A 15,171-nucleotide genomic window follows, 5' to 3' on the forward strand; every position below is an offset into this window, starting at 1 on the left:
TTAGCGTGAGTTGGGATGGTTGAGGAAAAATCTCTGCTAAGCACTTTTATACTTTTGCAACATTAATTTAAAAGAAAAAAGATAGCTCTCTCCCCAATGGAATAAGAAAATGATTTTGTCACTCTTCTGAATTGCTACATTCAACTAATTATGAACAAGTGGCTAAAGCTCCAAGCTATGTGGTAGCTACAATTTTCACCCGCTTTCTTCAGGCAGGACCTTATCCATTCCTATGGCTTCAAAGCGGAGCCGAGGTCTCTATTACTGACCCAAACCTTTCTCTTCAGCTTCAAAAAAGGATTTCCAACTACCAGACCGCTCACACACAACGGGAATACAGCATATTCAAAACTGAGCTATGTCTGCTCCCCTTTGGCTCAAATCTGCCCATGCATCTAAAATCCTGAATTCATTTGTTAGGGTAAAATTTTCAATCTGATACATCCTATCTTTCAGCTTCATTTCCTGTCTTTCTACCCACAATTCCAGAGAATTTAAATTTTTCACCTTTCAAATGTCCCGTTAGTTTTCCATATTCTGTGCCTTCTCTTAGGAAGATCCATCCATCCTTCCCCACCAGGCAGCCATCTCCCTACCTTCCAAGATATGCTGACAGCACGTGAGAAACACATTCCACCAGAGCACAGAGAGGACTCTGTGAGCCTAAGACCAGAGATTACTCAACAGAAGTTACGGGGAAAACTGTGGACATCCAAAGGCATGAAAGTGGGATCTGAAATAAGGAACCAAATATCTGAGGGACAGGACAGCCCCAGCTGGACCCACTGGGCAGGCGTGACACGTGTTTTCAAATGATCCTGTGCAGGGAAACAGGCTCTCACTGTAACACTTCTGAGATGATGGGCCCCACACTGATGGGCAGCTTCCCGAGCCCTTCAGCATGCTGGCTTCCATGCTGACTTTCCAGTGTGGCTCCCCGAATCTTTTGTGGGTTTAGTTGGTGATCATTGTGGCATCCCAGCCAGCTCTTACTCACACAGAAAGCAAATTATGAGTCTTAACAAAATTCACTGTTTTTCCATAACTCGTATCTGAATATTTGAGAGACGGCCTAAACCCAACACCAGTGATACATCGTCCAACCATGAAGGCCACGGTGAGGGTCCCAATCACACAGCAGGAGACAGAGGACTGGGGGTGGGGCAGAGGGGAGGCAACAGGTCGGGGTTTGGCGATAGAGCAGGACCAACCACAGGGCACGCGAGCAGTACCGTGATTCCGGGGAGGGGAATGTGTCAGAGGAGGCAGGACAAAACTCAGACACCGGAGAAAAGACGGGAACAGTGCTCGGGAGAGAAGATGTCAAAGGCTCTGTCACTAAAACTAGGCGAGAGGCCAGAGACCAGCGGGGCGCGATGAGCTGGCCCAGAGTCTGCGCCCTCCTGCTCCCAGCATGCTCTGTGCCCAAGGCCAGGAAGGGATCAGAGGAAGCAACAGGTGCAGGTTAAGGACCCACCTTTGAAAGTTAGAGATTCCTGAAGATAAGCTGCCCGGAGAATGATCACAGGTCAGCAATTCAATAAAGACCAAGACAACTGGCTCTTATCTGGTCCAGAAATAATTAATGCTGCCCACAAGTATTTAAAAACATGCCAACTCTGATAATCAATAAAATTTTTAAATGAAAGAAAAAAATTATTGTTTAACTCAAAAAGCAGCAGCTCCTTGTGAAGATTGCCTTTAAAGACCCAATTTATCAAGAACAAGTCAAGGCCACTATTTTTCATATCGAACCAGAGCTCTTTTGCTAAGGACAAGGTCAGATTTTAAAAATTAATTAAGTGATCATATCAATGAGGACCTACATGAAGCTTCTACCCTGATAATTAACCTTAGAGATCACTTTCAATACTAGGGGTGGATTTTTTTTTTATTATTTCAAAAATCCCACAAATGTATTTGAGTATTTAGACAATTAGTTATTGGATTTTTTTATTATTGGCACACATACATGAAAATGTAGGCCTCTAAAACCTCCTATCTGTCCTAAGAGTGTGAAAACCAACTTCTACTGGTCTTAACTCAGGGTTTTTATTTTTTTAAAGATTTATTTATTTATTTGAGAGAGAGCACAAGAGAGCAGTCAAGCAGGAGGGGCAGAGGCAGAGGGAGAGAGAATCTCAAGCAGACTCTGCTGAGCACAGAGCCCGACACGGGGCTCGATCTCACCACCCTGAAGATCACGACCTGAGCTGAAACCAAGTCAGTCACTTAACCTGAAGGGACTTCTACTGATTACAGACAACTCTCAGTGTTTCAGCCTCACATGGTCACAAAGCTGCAGACATATTTTCTAGTTAAAGAAACAAATTTTCCTTGAGCAAATTCTCCTTTCCTTTCAACTCAAGTCTAATTCCTCAAAAAACAAATCACATATTCCATCAGCGTCTTTATACCCAGTCGGAGCACAAGAGTTAAACTAAAAACAGATAACAAGAACCGCTCTCCCAGACTGTGTTTTAATCTCAAAATGCTTTAAAAATTTCAAACTGAGTTAAGCTTCTGCAGTCTTCAGAAATCCAAAAAGTGATGATAATTATCCCCTTGGTCAGAAAGTTAACTAATTTACATTGAATGCTCCTACAGGGTGAGATAGAACCAAAAGCTTAGAGTTTTTTCTTTCATATTTGGGGTTAAAATAATGACAGTGGGGCTTGGCTGATGAGAAGGATAGCTGGATGGACAGACGGACAGGTTTCCCACTTTTCATCTGCCCGTACATTTGGCAATTACTTAGCATATCCTAAGGTCAGCCGATGCAAAACAAGGGAAGGAACTTTTACTTCACATTGATTTTTTCTTTGGTCTACATGTGTAACTGCTTACAGAATTATAATTTCAGGTATTCTTTTTTTTCAGATTTTATTTTTTTTATTTATTTGACAGACAGAGAGGACAAGTAGGGGGAAGCATCAGAGGGAGAGGGAGAAGCAGGCTCCCCGAGGAGCAGGGAGCCTGATGCGGGGCTCGATCCCAGGACCCTGAGATCATGACCTGAGCCGAAGGCAGTCGCTTAACCGAATGAGCCATCCAGGTGCCCACCTAATTTCAGGTATTCTTGATTTAGGGGTTGGTTAGGTGCAGGCTGTGTTGATTCTTCATAGAAGGTTTCATCAGTAAAAGTCATGTCCTCAGCTTCTCCAAGGAAATATTTATTTATCGAATGGGTAAGTCAGATTAAATCAGGTCGGGGCAGCATTTGCCCCTGAGGACATCAGCTTGGAACATCATCCCATTCTTAACACCATGAGAATTGCATGCTTCCTTGATAAGAACCCCTGCCACATCTTTCTGTACGGGCAATTCTATTGAAAGACCATAAAATACCCTATTTAGGAACATCAATGTGGCTATCTCTACCTTTCAAAAGGAAAGTGGGGTGGAAATTTTATAAGCCAACCAGTAATTCAACTGTCTTTTAATCTGGCTGTGAAACCATGCCATTTTTTGAAAGACAAAAATGAAAAGAAATTCTTATGTGACATCTCTGCACATGACAAATACTGTTTCCCTCCATCCAGAACAGGTCTGTTTGGAGACATGGGAACTGTCAATATTTGCACCACGGCAGCAGGCTGTTTACCCAAATCACACTGCGCTGCAGGCATCCTGGTGGAAGGGAGTGCGCTCTGCTCATTTGCCAGGACGATCTGGGGCGAGCCCACTTCCTCGGATGCGTTCCAGGTGAGAACAATATTAACAGGCACACCTCGCTCCCTATACCTTGGTGCTCTCTTCCCCCCAGGTCTGTCAAATCTCTTTTACACTAGGGACTTTTCTTTTTTTTTTTTTTTTTTTTTTTTAAAAGATTTATTTATTTATTTGAGAGAGCGAGAATGAGAGAGAGTACATGAGAGTGGGGAGGGTCAGAGGGAGAAGCAGACCCCCTGCCGAGCAGGGAGCCTGATGCGGGACTCGATCCAGGGACTCCAGGATCATGACCTGAGCCGAAGGCAGTCGCTTAACCAACGAGCCACCCAGGCGCCCTACACTAGGGACTTTTCTATCCACATTTCCTCTGCAGAAGGCTTATTTGCAAAGAAACAATGGGGTGTGTGGTCTTCCAGTTACTCTGCAGTCTAACCGCTTCTGGATAAAAGCCTCTATACAATGTCATTGTTAATGACCTTTTATCAAGCGCTGGAGATTGTACTTATTCCTTCCTAGTCCTTCTGAATGCCTGCTATCTGCTTTAGAATTGAATTACCCATATCTACATACATTATCATATCTACAAGTTAGCGAGGAGGTGCTAAGGTCAAAATGAAGAAGGTACACATTCAAAACCAAGGCATAAACAATCCGAGGAATGATTTGGCTGCCTGATCAGATGGGGCCCCCCTGTGGTCCAAGCAACCTGCCAACCTCTCCAAACCCCATTACCGTGGCCAACATCATGTTAGAGGAAATCACTATGGAAAGATTTACTCTGAAGACAACGTTCCTTTCAAGGGCCAGGAGACCACAGCACTGTGGCCAAGTGAGTGGAACCCGAGTTTTCCTAGCACACAGATTCCATTTGTTAACATGAAAGAATCAAATTATTCCGGATTTTATGGTGCTAAGAACAATTCACTTTCCTGATTTAACAGTGCAGACAATGACTGCGTCGGGCCCGCTGATGGCAATCCCACCTACTATCGAATGCCCACCTGCGAGGTGCACGTGTGGTGGAGATCTAGAATTCTGTTCCCTGCATTCTCAAAGGAATCACAAAACCTCATCCCGATCCTCTGTGTTCACAGAGGTCCACACCAACCCCGGAGCAGTGGACAGTCCCTTCCTGAGGGACTCCTGAATGCTCCCCCGGGGTCCTGGGACTGCCAAATGGCTGAGCGGTGGCGCCCCCTGGGGGAGAGGCACTGCCGCTTCCCCTCCTGCCGGGGTGTGTGTTCGGGTCCCTCAGGTCAGCAAAAGGACATGCATCGTGGTCACAGTACAAAGAAAGGACAGAGGAGAGAGAGAGAGAAGAGATGGCACATTGTTGACGTCACCACTTTGCAGTTTCCACAGAGAAAGGCTTGCTCTGCAGAAGTGGAGATTTGGGGCACTGGGTGGACATCACTAAAATCTCTTTGGGGTTAGGACATCATTTCCCACAGAAACAATGACATCCTACCCAGATTGCTGTATAAACAAGAGGACAGTAGGTCTGGGAACAGGAGACTATTGTACTTGAACTCTAGTAACCACCATGAAATCTTCATGAGATACATCAGCCATGAGCGTCAGCTGGGATTTATATGAAAAGACGTGGTAAAGAGAAATGGTTTGTATTTCTTCTGTCCACAGACCACAGCGCTTTACTACCTGGGGCAACTTTCGATCAATACCCATCATGTGAAACAAGCAAGCGGAAGACTGGAAGACTCAGCAGGGTCTCAGACACAAGAAGGTGGAGAAGAAGCGAGCAGGAAAATGGGCCACTCCGGAGACGCACAGGCCGCCTGCCCCACATTCAGAGGAAACCGGGACATCCACTCATTTGTAGCACAGAACTCCCTATTATTTTGTGGTTGGGGATCTAGGCGTGCACTACTAAAATTATTCAGAAAACATGTTTAAAAACAAAACGCATTAAAATACAAGAACAAATGTTTCTGTATTTAGTAAAACCAAACAATTGGTTGTTCTTATGCCATCTGAAGTGGCTTGGCATATATTAAATTGTTTTCAACAGTACAGTTTCCATTTTAATTGGGCCTGGCTTGAACTAACAGTAAAATACCAATTTTGTTCATTGAGTTCTAGTCACTGAGAAATGTCAGGGGAACAGGAGAAAGCCAGGCTACACTTTAAATTTGGTTGCAAGACCACAGGCAGAGTGGCCAAGTACCCTCGGGTGGATTAGTGCCTTGGGGCTGCAGTAAAGAAGACCATATTCTGGATGGCTTAAAGCAACGGAAATGTATCATCTTGCAGCGCTGGAGGCTGGAGGTCTGAAATCAAGGTATCGGCAGGGCTGTGCTCCGTTGAGATTCTGGGCAAAATCCTTCCTTGTCTCCTCCCAGCTACGGGTGGTGGCTGTCCATCACGGGTGTTCCTGGGCCTGTGGCTGCACATTCTGGTCTCTGCCCATGTTGTCACGTGTCCTTTTCCCTGTGTGTGTGTGTGTGTGTGTGTGTGTGTGTGTGTGTCCTCCTTTTAGGGACACCAGGCCTATCGGATTAAGGGTTTACCCTACTGCGCTGTGACTTAATCTTAACTACTCACATCTGCAAAGACCCTATTTCCAAATAAGCTCACATTCTGAGATATTGGTGGGTTGGGACTTCAACATGTCTTCTGGCGGGACATAATCTAACCCATAATACCAGGTCATTGGGATTTTCCCACACTGCTATTATTCTCTACAATGATTTTATCATTAAACACAAAATTTATTAAATTTTATCTAATGAACAAACTATGTAATGCTTCCTTCTAGCCTACGGGAGAGAACCCCTTACACAAATGGACACACGCTGAGCGAGTTCAGATTAGGTTTGGATTTCCAGTGTCCAATGAGATGGACAGAATTAGGAGTGATTGTTGAAAATTCTTTCCAATATAGGATCTGCACAATACTATGCTTGCTCATGACACCTAAGTAGTTGCAAATCAATTATAAATATTAAGGGAGACAGCTATTAATAACAGTAACAGAAGTGTATCAGTCAATGTTTGGTGCCCACGGGGATCTCCCTAGAGTCTCTCAAGTTTTGTGTACTTCAGTCCTAGGGACTGTTGGAGTCCGTCCTGCACTCAGCGGCCTCATCTTCCTCTCTGCATATCCCCTTCTGCAGGGCTAGAGAAGGTACTGGAAGAAACTGTACACAGAGGGATAAAGTCAGGAATGGGATTTCGGCATGTGCTAAGTCAGTTGCCAACTGTTATTCTTACAGGAGAAACTCTAGAGTATAACGAATATTGTTTCTTTCTGGGTTTTTCTACTAGCTCATTTGGGAAGCATTACTGATTTCTGAATTTTAATAATGGTTGGTAGCAAGTAACAATAAAGATGCCATGTTCTATATTAAAAATATATTTGGGGGACGCCTGGGTGGCTCAGCCAGCTAAGCATCCAACTCTTGATTTCGATTCAGGCCATGACCTCAGGGTCATGAGATTGAGCCCCACATTAGGCTCCAGCTGGGAATCTACTAGAGATTCTCTCTTGCTCTCTCTCTCTCCCTCTGCCCCTCCCCCAACTCACATGCCCTTTCTCTCTCTCTCTCTCTAAAAATAAATAAATAAAACCTTTAAATTTTATACATATTTGGAAGAAAAGAAAGGGAGGGTAGGATAGAGCCACTGGCTCTATTTTCTCCATGGTACTCCCAGAAAAGCCATGGGAAGGCATGAGTACTGGGGTCCCATCTGCACTGAGGCATCTCCCTTCTCCTCCCTGGGGTCATGGGACCCCAACCTCTGGTAGCCTTCAGAACATCACCCATTCAGTGACCCTTTCTCCTGCTCAGTGAGGTGATTCCCATCAGTAGCTGGAAACTTTATAAAAGTCAGACTCATGGGGTCTAATCACTACTGAAAAGAGTCAAGATGGTGCCCTCCAAAACACGGAAGTCCTTGAAAGTACAATTCCAGGCTCTACCTCCTACCTCCTGATAATCGCTAAACACAATGGATCCCACTCGTTACCCTTAGGAATGACTTGTTAGCACGGAAATCCCGGCCTCCCGCATTCCTTCTTCGTGCTTTATTTTTTTTCCCCAAGTAACGCTTCCTATAACTGTTTATTTTGTTGTTTGTATCTGTCTCTAAAAATATAAGCTTCTGAAGGGTGGGGAGACTGTGGTGTTCATGGATGAAACCTCTCCAGGGAATCTGGCCCCCAAACTTCCATTTCTCCCCTTCTCAGAAAAGGTTGTCAGCAATTATTCAACTGCCCAAACCAAACAAATCAGGAGCTTTCGTGACCTTACCCATTTCCTCACCCCTCCATACTTCCAGAACATACACTGAATCTGTTAACTTCGCTCCATGAAAAGTCCCAAGAGCAGTGTTTCTCAAACTTTTTTTCTTTATCTCTCCAGCAAGGAGACTTTTCATAGTTTTGTTTTTTGTTTTTTTTTTTTTAATTTTCCTGTATTTGTCCTCCAGTACCTGAAATTTTAATACTAAAGACTATATATATACATATTTACGCAGTGCATGTGTATCTGTGCTTTATACCTAAAAGTAAGATAGTTTTGTCCCTCAGGAATCAACTCTTGCCTTCTTGGGGGCAATATCACTGCGGTGAAGAGTGCATTCCTCAGTCGACACCATCACCGCCCGTCTGCCAGCCACACCACCACATCCATGTCCTCCTGGACCTCGTTTCCGAATGCAGTAGCCCTGAGTACAGACTTGTCTTCATTACATAACTGCAGTGGCATGACGTGTCACTCTCATGACTATTTTCATATAATCAGTGAAACTTGCAGCAAAATCACACTGATGTTGCAGATCCAAATTGTACCATTTCTACCCTTGGAGCTACCCACCAATTCATTCTCCAGGAATTATGGACAGTCATCTTTGAAAATATTTGTTTCATGTTACTTTCTTTCTTTATAAAATTTTCAGTTTTATGACTATTTTTTAATTTTTTTTTAGAGAAAGAGAGTGTGCATGTGCGAGTGGGGAGGGGGCAGATGGGGAGGGAGAAAGAGCATCTTAAGCAGGCCTCAGACCAAGTGCAGAGCTCGACACGGGGCTCAATCTCACCACCCTGAGATCATGACCTGAGCCCAAATCAAGAGTCGGATGCTTAACCCACTGAGCCACCCAGGCGCCCGTTTATTATTATTATTATTGATTGATTATAGATTGAAATCTGAGTATCTCAACATGGTCTACAGAGCATATATCTTCTATCTCTGCCTATGTTTGTAGCCATGCAGCCCTGCAGGGTTGAGTAAATTCTCTCTTACTGTGATTGCTGAGAACACAGAGCATGAAGCAGGATTAAGAGCTAATGCATTATTGGGGGCACAATCCCAGGGCTGCGTGAGTGAAGGAAGAAAGGAAGCAGGGTATATTGTACACTAGAAACTAAAACAAAACAAAACAAAAAAACCAAAAAAAAAAAAAAAGGAACGCAGGAAAGAACAGGGAGTAATTCCACGCGAGGTGCCATGGCCCCTTTATATCGAACCACAGAGAGACGTCTGCTTTGGCTACTTGCCTCGGCGGACAGCCCATTGGAGGGAGAAAGAGAAAGGAAATGTGTTAGCTTGTTTCTTCCCATGCCCTGCATCTCATTGGCTGAAGCTCACCTCGCAGGGAACGAAGCCCCCTGTATTTCTGGGGTGCATCTCCCCATCCCTTTTGCACCTGCATGAGAAGCCAAATCCCACACCAGTGGTACAATGTCTCATCCCAATTCGGAGGTGGCAGGAGGCACTTGGCCACCAGCTGGTAGGCATCAGTTGGAAGAATCCCACAGTCCTGCCAGGAATCTATCAGCCACGGTGGTGAATGAGACAGAGCAAATGGCTGAGGGTCCAGGATAGAGTAAGGACAAGAGAAGCTGAGGACGTGCTTCGAGATCTGTCCGATTCCCAGGCCTCCTCGAAGCTCTAAGTTTGCCGAACACGCTACGCTCCACCAACTCTCAAGAGCGCTTGCTGCGTCATGTTCACCAGGACACCTTACTTGCTCCTTATCTGAAATGAAAATGGATTCTCATCCTAACACCCATCCTCTTCCCATGACTTCCTTCCTGAGGTTTTTGTTCTGATTTTTTTTTTTCCTTTGGCTAGAAATTAAGGTTTTCTGTTCTTAAGGTTCAAATCACAGATGCTATATCCCCAAATTCTCTCCGCACCTTTCTTTTGAAGGAAAGATTAGCCTAGAACAAAACCCTTGAATCACACTTCATTTTCCTCCAATTACTATATATGTTGTTTTGTTTGAAATCTGGTATAGAGACGTCCATTGCTGTATTTTGTTTTGTTTTGTTTTCCTTTCTTTCTCAAAGCTTCTCCATCATTTGTTTGGCTGAATCTAGGCAGAAATTAGTCTTGTTTTGTGCTTGTAAAAGAGACCCCCGGTATTCTGATGCATGAGATCGTCTCATTTTGGGGAGTGTCTGCCTATGCTCTCTTTATTCCTGGCTAAGCATAATATTAGTGATTCACATTTCTTTTCCTCAGAATATTTTAGAACACGTTTCACAGATTTATGCAGCTGGAGCTGGGGCCTCCCAACTTTTTTCCGTTGTAGTTATTTTTCTTCTGAATGTCAATGCTTTATTGATCCTTGGAATTTAAAAGCTTAACCTGGCTACATGCGGTGTTCATTTATTCTGAATCAATATTGCTCAAACATGGTGTGCTTTGAAATTTTCAGACTCAATGTTTCTTTATTTCAGAGAAATCATTCCTGGTACTATTGCCTGCCCCTTGTCCAGACTACCAAGTTCTATTAGAGATAATTTCTGACCTTCTGATTCTTTTTTTTTTTTTGCCATATGTGCATGTATATGTGTGTATTTTTTTTTTTTTTGAGAGAGAGCGTGTGCACACACTTGAGCAGGGTAGTGGGGAAGAGGCAGAGAGAACCCTAGCAGGGTCCACGCCCAGCACAGAGCCCAACGCAGGGCTCGATCTCATGACCCTGAGATCATGACCTGAGCTCGTAAACAAGAGTCAGAGGCGCCCAGGCACCCCATTGCCTGATATATTTTAATGATTTTTAATCATTATTTAATCATTCTGTACTAGCTTGCTGCATCTTACACATTTTCTTTCAAATCAAGTCCCAGATGTTTTGTGAACTAGTTAGCAAATCATACCAACAGCTGCTGAAACAAACAGTAAACACATCCGTTAGGCTCAGGTTAGATAACAGATTTCACAGCTGCATCACAAACAGTTGGGAACCAATCACAACGATGTTGGTGACTAACCACAGAGAAAGGTAAGGTACGTCTCTAGAGAGATTCTAGGCCAAGAAAATTCTTATTTCATCCAGAACAGCACGACTTGAATATGGTCCAAAAATGCACAGCATTAAGTTCACCTGGGAGCCTGTTAGAAATCCCAGTGTTCTGCATAATGTATAAACTTGTCAAATCACTATGTTGCATACCTAAAACTAATGTAACATTGCGCATCAACTGTGCTTCAATAAAGAATAATAAAATAAAATTTAAAAACTAAAATAAAATTTGTAATTTGTTATTAGTTCTTTTCTTGTTCTAAATACATATTCCTTTCTCTGTGTGTCTGTGTGTGTGTGTGTCCCAGCTCTCTGTACTAAATCAGAATCCAGGTCTTATCCCTTCTCTAGGTGAACAAACACGGGTTTAAAGTAGTACTTGTAGAATAGTTAGAGTTGGAAACGGAATAAATAGCTATGGAAAAATAAAACGGATGGCTAATAGAGGTGGCAGAGGATTCGAATCTCCAGGATGTGCTGCCTCAAAAAGAACAAGAGAGAATAGGGGAGCAGAAGCAGATCTGTGCAGTAAAGACACACATTCAATTAGAGACACACTGGAATGGAGACAAAGTAAAAATAAAAGTAATATACTTCATCCTGGAAGGGATAGTAGAAACCCTGAAACTGAATGGTATTTCTAGGGAGGTGGCATGAAATAGAACCCCCATGACTCCGGGCAGAGCCTGAGTAACAGCCACACGTGAGAGGCAGGCAGGCAGGCAGGGCAGGGCCAGCCAAGGACCATCACAGAGGCAGAGTGCCAGGGAGCTGGCGTTCTGCCAAGCAAGCGAGGAGGAGAACTGCAGAACACATGAGCAGTCAACACGTCTCTAATTCTGTCTTTGCAGGGGGAGCCGAGCAGCTGTCCAGATGTGAGACTGAGTCACTTACAAAGTCCACACGTGCATCTTCTTCTTTTATTCTTTTTTTTTAAATTTTAGAGTGAGAAAGAGAGAGAGAGCTCACGAGTTGGTGGGGGGGGGGGCATGGGCAGAGGGAAAGGGACAAGCAGACTCTGGGCTGAGCACAGAGCCTGATTCGGGGCTGGATCCCAGGACCCTGAGATCATGACCTGAGCGGAACTCAAGAATCAGATGCTTAACCGACTGAGCCAACCAGCGACCCCCCCTCCCCAGGCATATATATCCTAAAGGAGTTACCATTTGCCATTTTGCCTCTTGCTCTGAGAAGACCTTCAAAGAAAGAGCTTTTAAGACAGCAGCACAGGGTGGCCCAGATAATGAGCCCAGATTTCCAGTGAGAGAGAAAGAGAGTAACAGCTGGCTGACCGGGGGCGTGTCAGGGAAAGGCCCATTGACTCAATGGGGTGGCGGCCAGCAGGGAAAAACCATTCGAGCTGCAAGAAGCACCAGGACCTGCACTATTAACAAGGTCTATTTCACTTCGATGTTTAAATAATACTGACAAATAAAATAAACCAATGTTCAAATGGCCATTGGTAGGTTTTCTCTAGTTCCTGTTAATTCAAGTAAAATCCAGGGGGGAGTAAATAAACTTCTCACCAGACCCGGATGCCCAAACCCAAGACAGCAAGTTAGGAAGCACTCTGCTTCATGTTGGCCCCTGAGGAATGCTACACTCACACTCTACAAGTGGAGCACTTATAAATTCCTGGATGAGGTCCAGCAGGTGCTGCAATGGGGCTGGAAGGACCCCAGCCATGTGTGCTCAGTATTAGCTTTAATATCAAAGACGAGGAATGTTCCTGGTTTGCCTGGATGGAGCTCCACTGGGAAGATGTAAATAAAAGACCACATCGACATGTGCCTTTAGAGTTTTAAGTCAAAATCTCTGATCTTTGTCACTCCTACTTGTCAGGAAGTTGTTCAGCTCTTCGCAGGGTTAGTGAAAACAGATCAGCCTGAAAACAGACTAATCTTTCCAGTATTCCATTTTCACATTTCAAATCCTTGGAAATAAAGAAGAAACCTATATGCTGGATCGCTAAAAATATCCTTTAAAAATGGATTTTATTCTAAATAAAAATTTAGAAAAGAAGGTATTTCCTTCAAGATGTATTCATCAGGGGCGCCTGGGTGGCTCAGTTGGTTAAGCGACTGCCTTCGGCTCAGGTCATGATCCTGGAGTTCCGGGATCGAGTCCCGCATCGGGCTCCCTGTTCAGCAGGGAGTCTGCTTCTCCCTCTGACCCTCCCACCTCTCATGCTCTCTCTATCTCATTCTCTCTCTCAAATAAATAAATAAAATCTTTAAAAAAAAAAAAAAAAAAAAGATGTATTCATCAGTGCTATAAGAGATACATGAAGGGGCGCCTGGGTGGCTCAGTCAGTTAAGTGTCTGCCTTCAGCTCAAGTCATGATCTTGGGTCCTGGGATCGAGTGGGGCTCCCTGCTCAGCGGGGAGTCTGCTTGAGGATTCTCTCTCTTCCTCTCCCTCTGCCCCTACCCCTGTTCATGTTCTCTCTCTAAAATGAATAAATAAATCTTAAAAAAAATAAAACATACATGAGAGATGATCTGTTTCCAGCATGTGAGGACATAGCAAAGAGATGGCCATCTACGAATGAGGAAGAGGACTCTCACAGGGAAACAAATTGGCTGGCACCTTGATGTTGAACATGCAGCGTCCACAATGGTGAGAAACAGATTTGTAATTTAAACCACCCCCTGCCCCCTGGTCTATGGTATTTTGTTACAGTAGCCTGAACTGACTGAGACACGAGTCAAAATTAAAGTACCAGGACAGCGCCATTAGAAATCCTCAAAGCTCACTACAAATCCTCATAAACACAAGGAAGCAAACATCACCTTTTTACGGCCATGGTTGTGGAAGAGGTCAGAATACTCAGGCTGAGGCCTCAGGCTGCCCCACCCGGACCTTCCAAGGCCTGCTCAGGACCAGCTCCTCTCCCCTTCGCCATCCCCACTCCGGGTACTGATAAGAGACTCAGCAGCCTCCTGGAATTCCATGAGGACTCTATTCTCTGCAGCACCAACCAGAACATTTAGAAAGAAAAACTAGGGAAACTTTTGGAAAGATCCAGTTCACTCATTCCTCAATCTACCTCACACCGGGTACTCTGTGGGCATTGAGGATAAAAATGGCAGAAAACGAGCCATGATTCCTTCTTATGCTTTGGTGAACAAGACACACACTGGTAATTCTCTGTCTTCTCTTAAAACACACAACAAACTTGACCTCCTAATCCCTCAGGCTCCCATCAATCCTCTTCAAAGCCTTGCTCATCATGGATGTTCCATCTCACTTCCTCCCCTCTCCTCCCTCAGATGGAACTTTAGAGGCATGAGTGGCCTCTTTTGGCGATCCAGAGGTCACATCTTTGTCCTTACCTTACCTGACAACATGGTGGCCCCACCTACAGCTGACCACTCCCACACCTTTGCTGTTTCCCTCGTCCTGCATGGCCAGGTCTTCCTCCTTAGGAAGCTCTCAGCTTAAACATCACCTGCTGGGAGAGGCCAGCCCTCACCAGACTAGTACAGGAGCCTCCCTGGCTCTTGCGAGCCCATGGCTCCATTCACATCCACTGCCTAAGCCTGTCACAGCTCTCTGTCGTTGCCCGCAGTGACTGCTTGATTATGTGTTGTCCTCAGGAGAGGAGGACGTTGCCAGTCTGCTCACCATCTGACCCATCATGGCTCATATGAACCACAAAATAGTAAACGTTCAATAAATCTCGGTGACTTAATGAATAAAACCAACCAACCGATGGGTATAAAATATTATAAACAACAATGGAAACTGTGTTCTGTGAGAAAGTGGCCATTCCACAGGGCACTGGACAGAGGATGTAGGGGTGGGGGCGGGCTCCACGGTGCGGGAGCTCTGGGCAGGAGGACCCGAAGGCAAGGAAAAGCTGGACACATATGCGAACTGGGACACGGTCACTGAGGCTGGTCTCAGGGCCCCTGCACTCTCTGTGCCGTAAACCAAGACAGGACCTGCCTCCAATATGCTGGTGAAAATGGAAACCGGACATGATTAGACATCATCGATAATTTGAACAACAGTGTTGCCTATGTTTTCTTTAAAACAATTTGTTGTTTATGACCCCAAACATATTCTTCAAATGCTTGTATCTACATCCTACAACAAGAATATCTTGTGAGCACTGTTTTGAACCAAATGAAAATCACAATGACAATCGCAGGATAATACTGCACCTAGCAAATGTCCTCTAACAAATTCCATTGTCTTAAATTATCCCAATGAAAATGGT

General features: G+C 44.5%; 1 protein-coding gene across 2 annotated transcripts in view; it reads right to left on the minus strand.

The window, feature by feature from the left end:
* The window catches only part of SEMA5A (semaphorin 5A), a 463,746-nt gene that overhangs the window by 121,495 nt on the left and 327,080 nt on the right, over positions 1 to 15,171 (minus strand). The gene's annotated exons all lie outside the window — the stretch shown is intronic.

This window comes from Phoca vitulina, unplaced genomic scaffold, assembly GCF_004348235.1.
Source record: "Phoca vitulina isolate PV1807 unplaced genomic scaffold, GSC_HSeal_1.0 scaffold17, whole genome shotgun sequence".
NCBI classification, from domain to species: domain Eukaryota; kingdom Metazoa; phylum Chordata; class Mammalia; order Carnivora; family Phocidae; genus Phoca; species Phoca vitulina.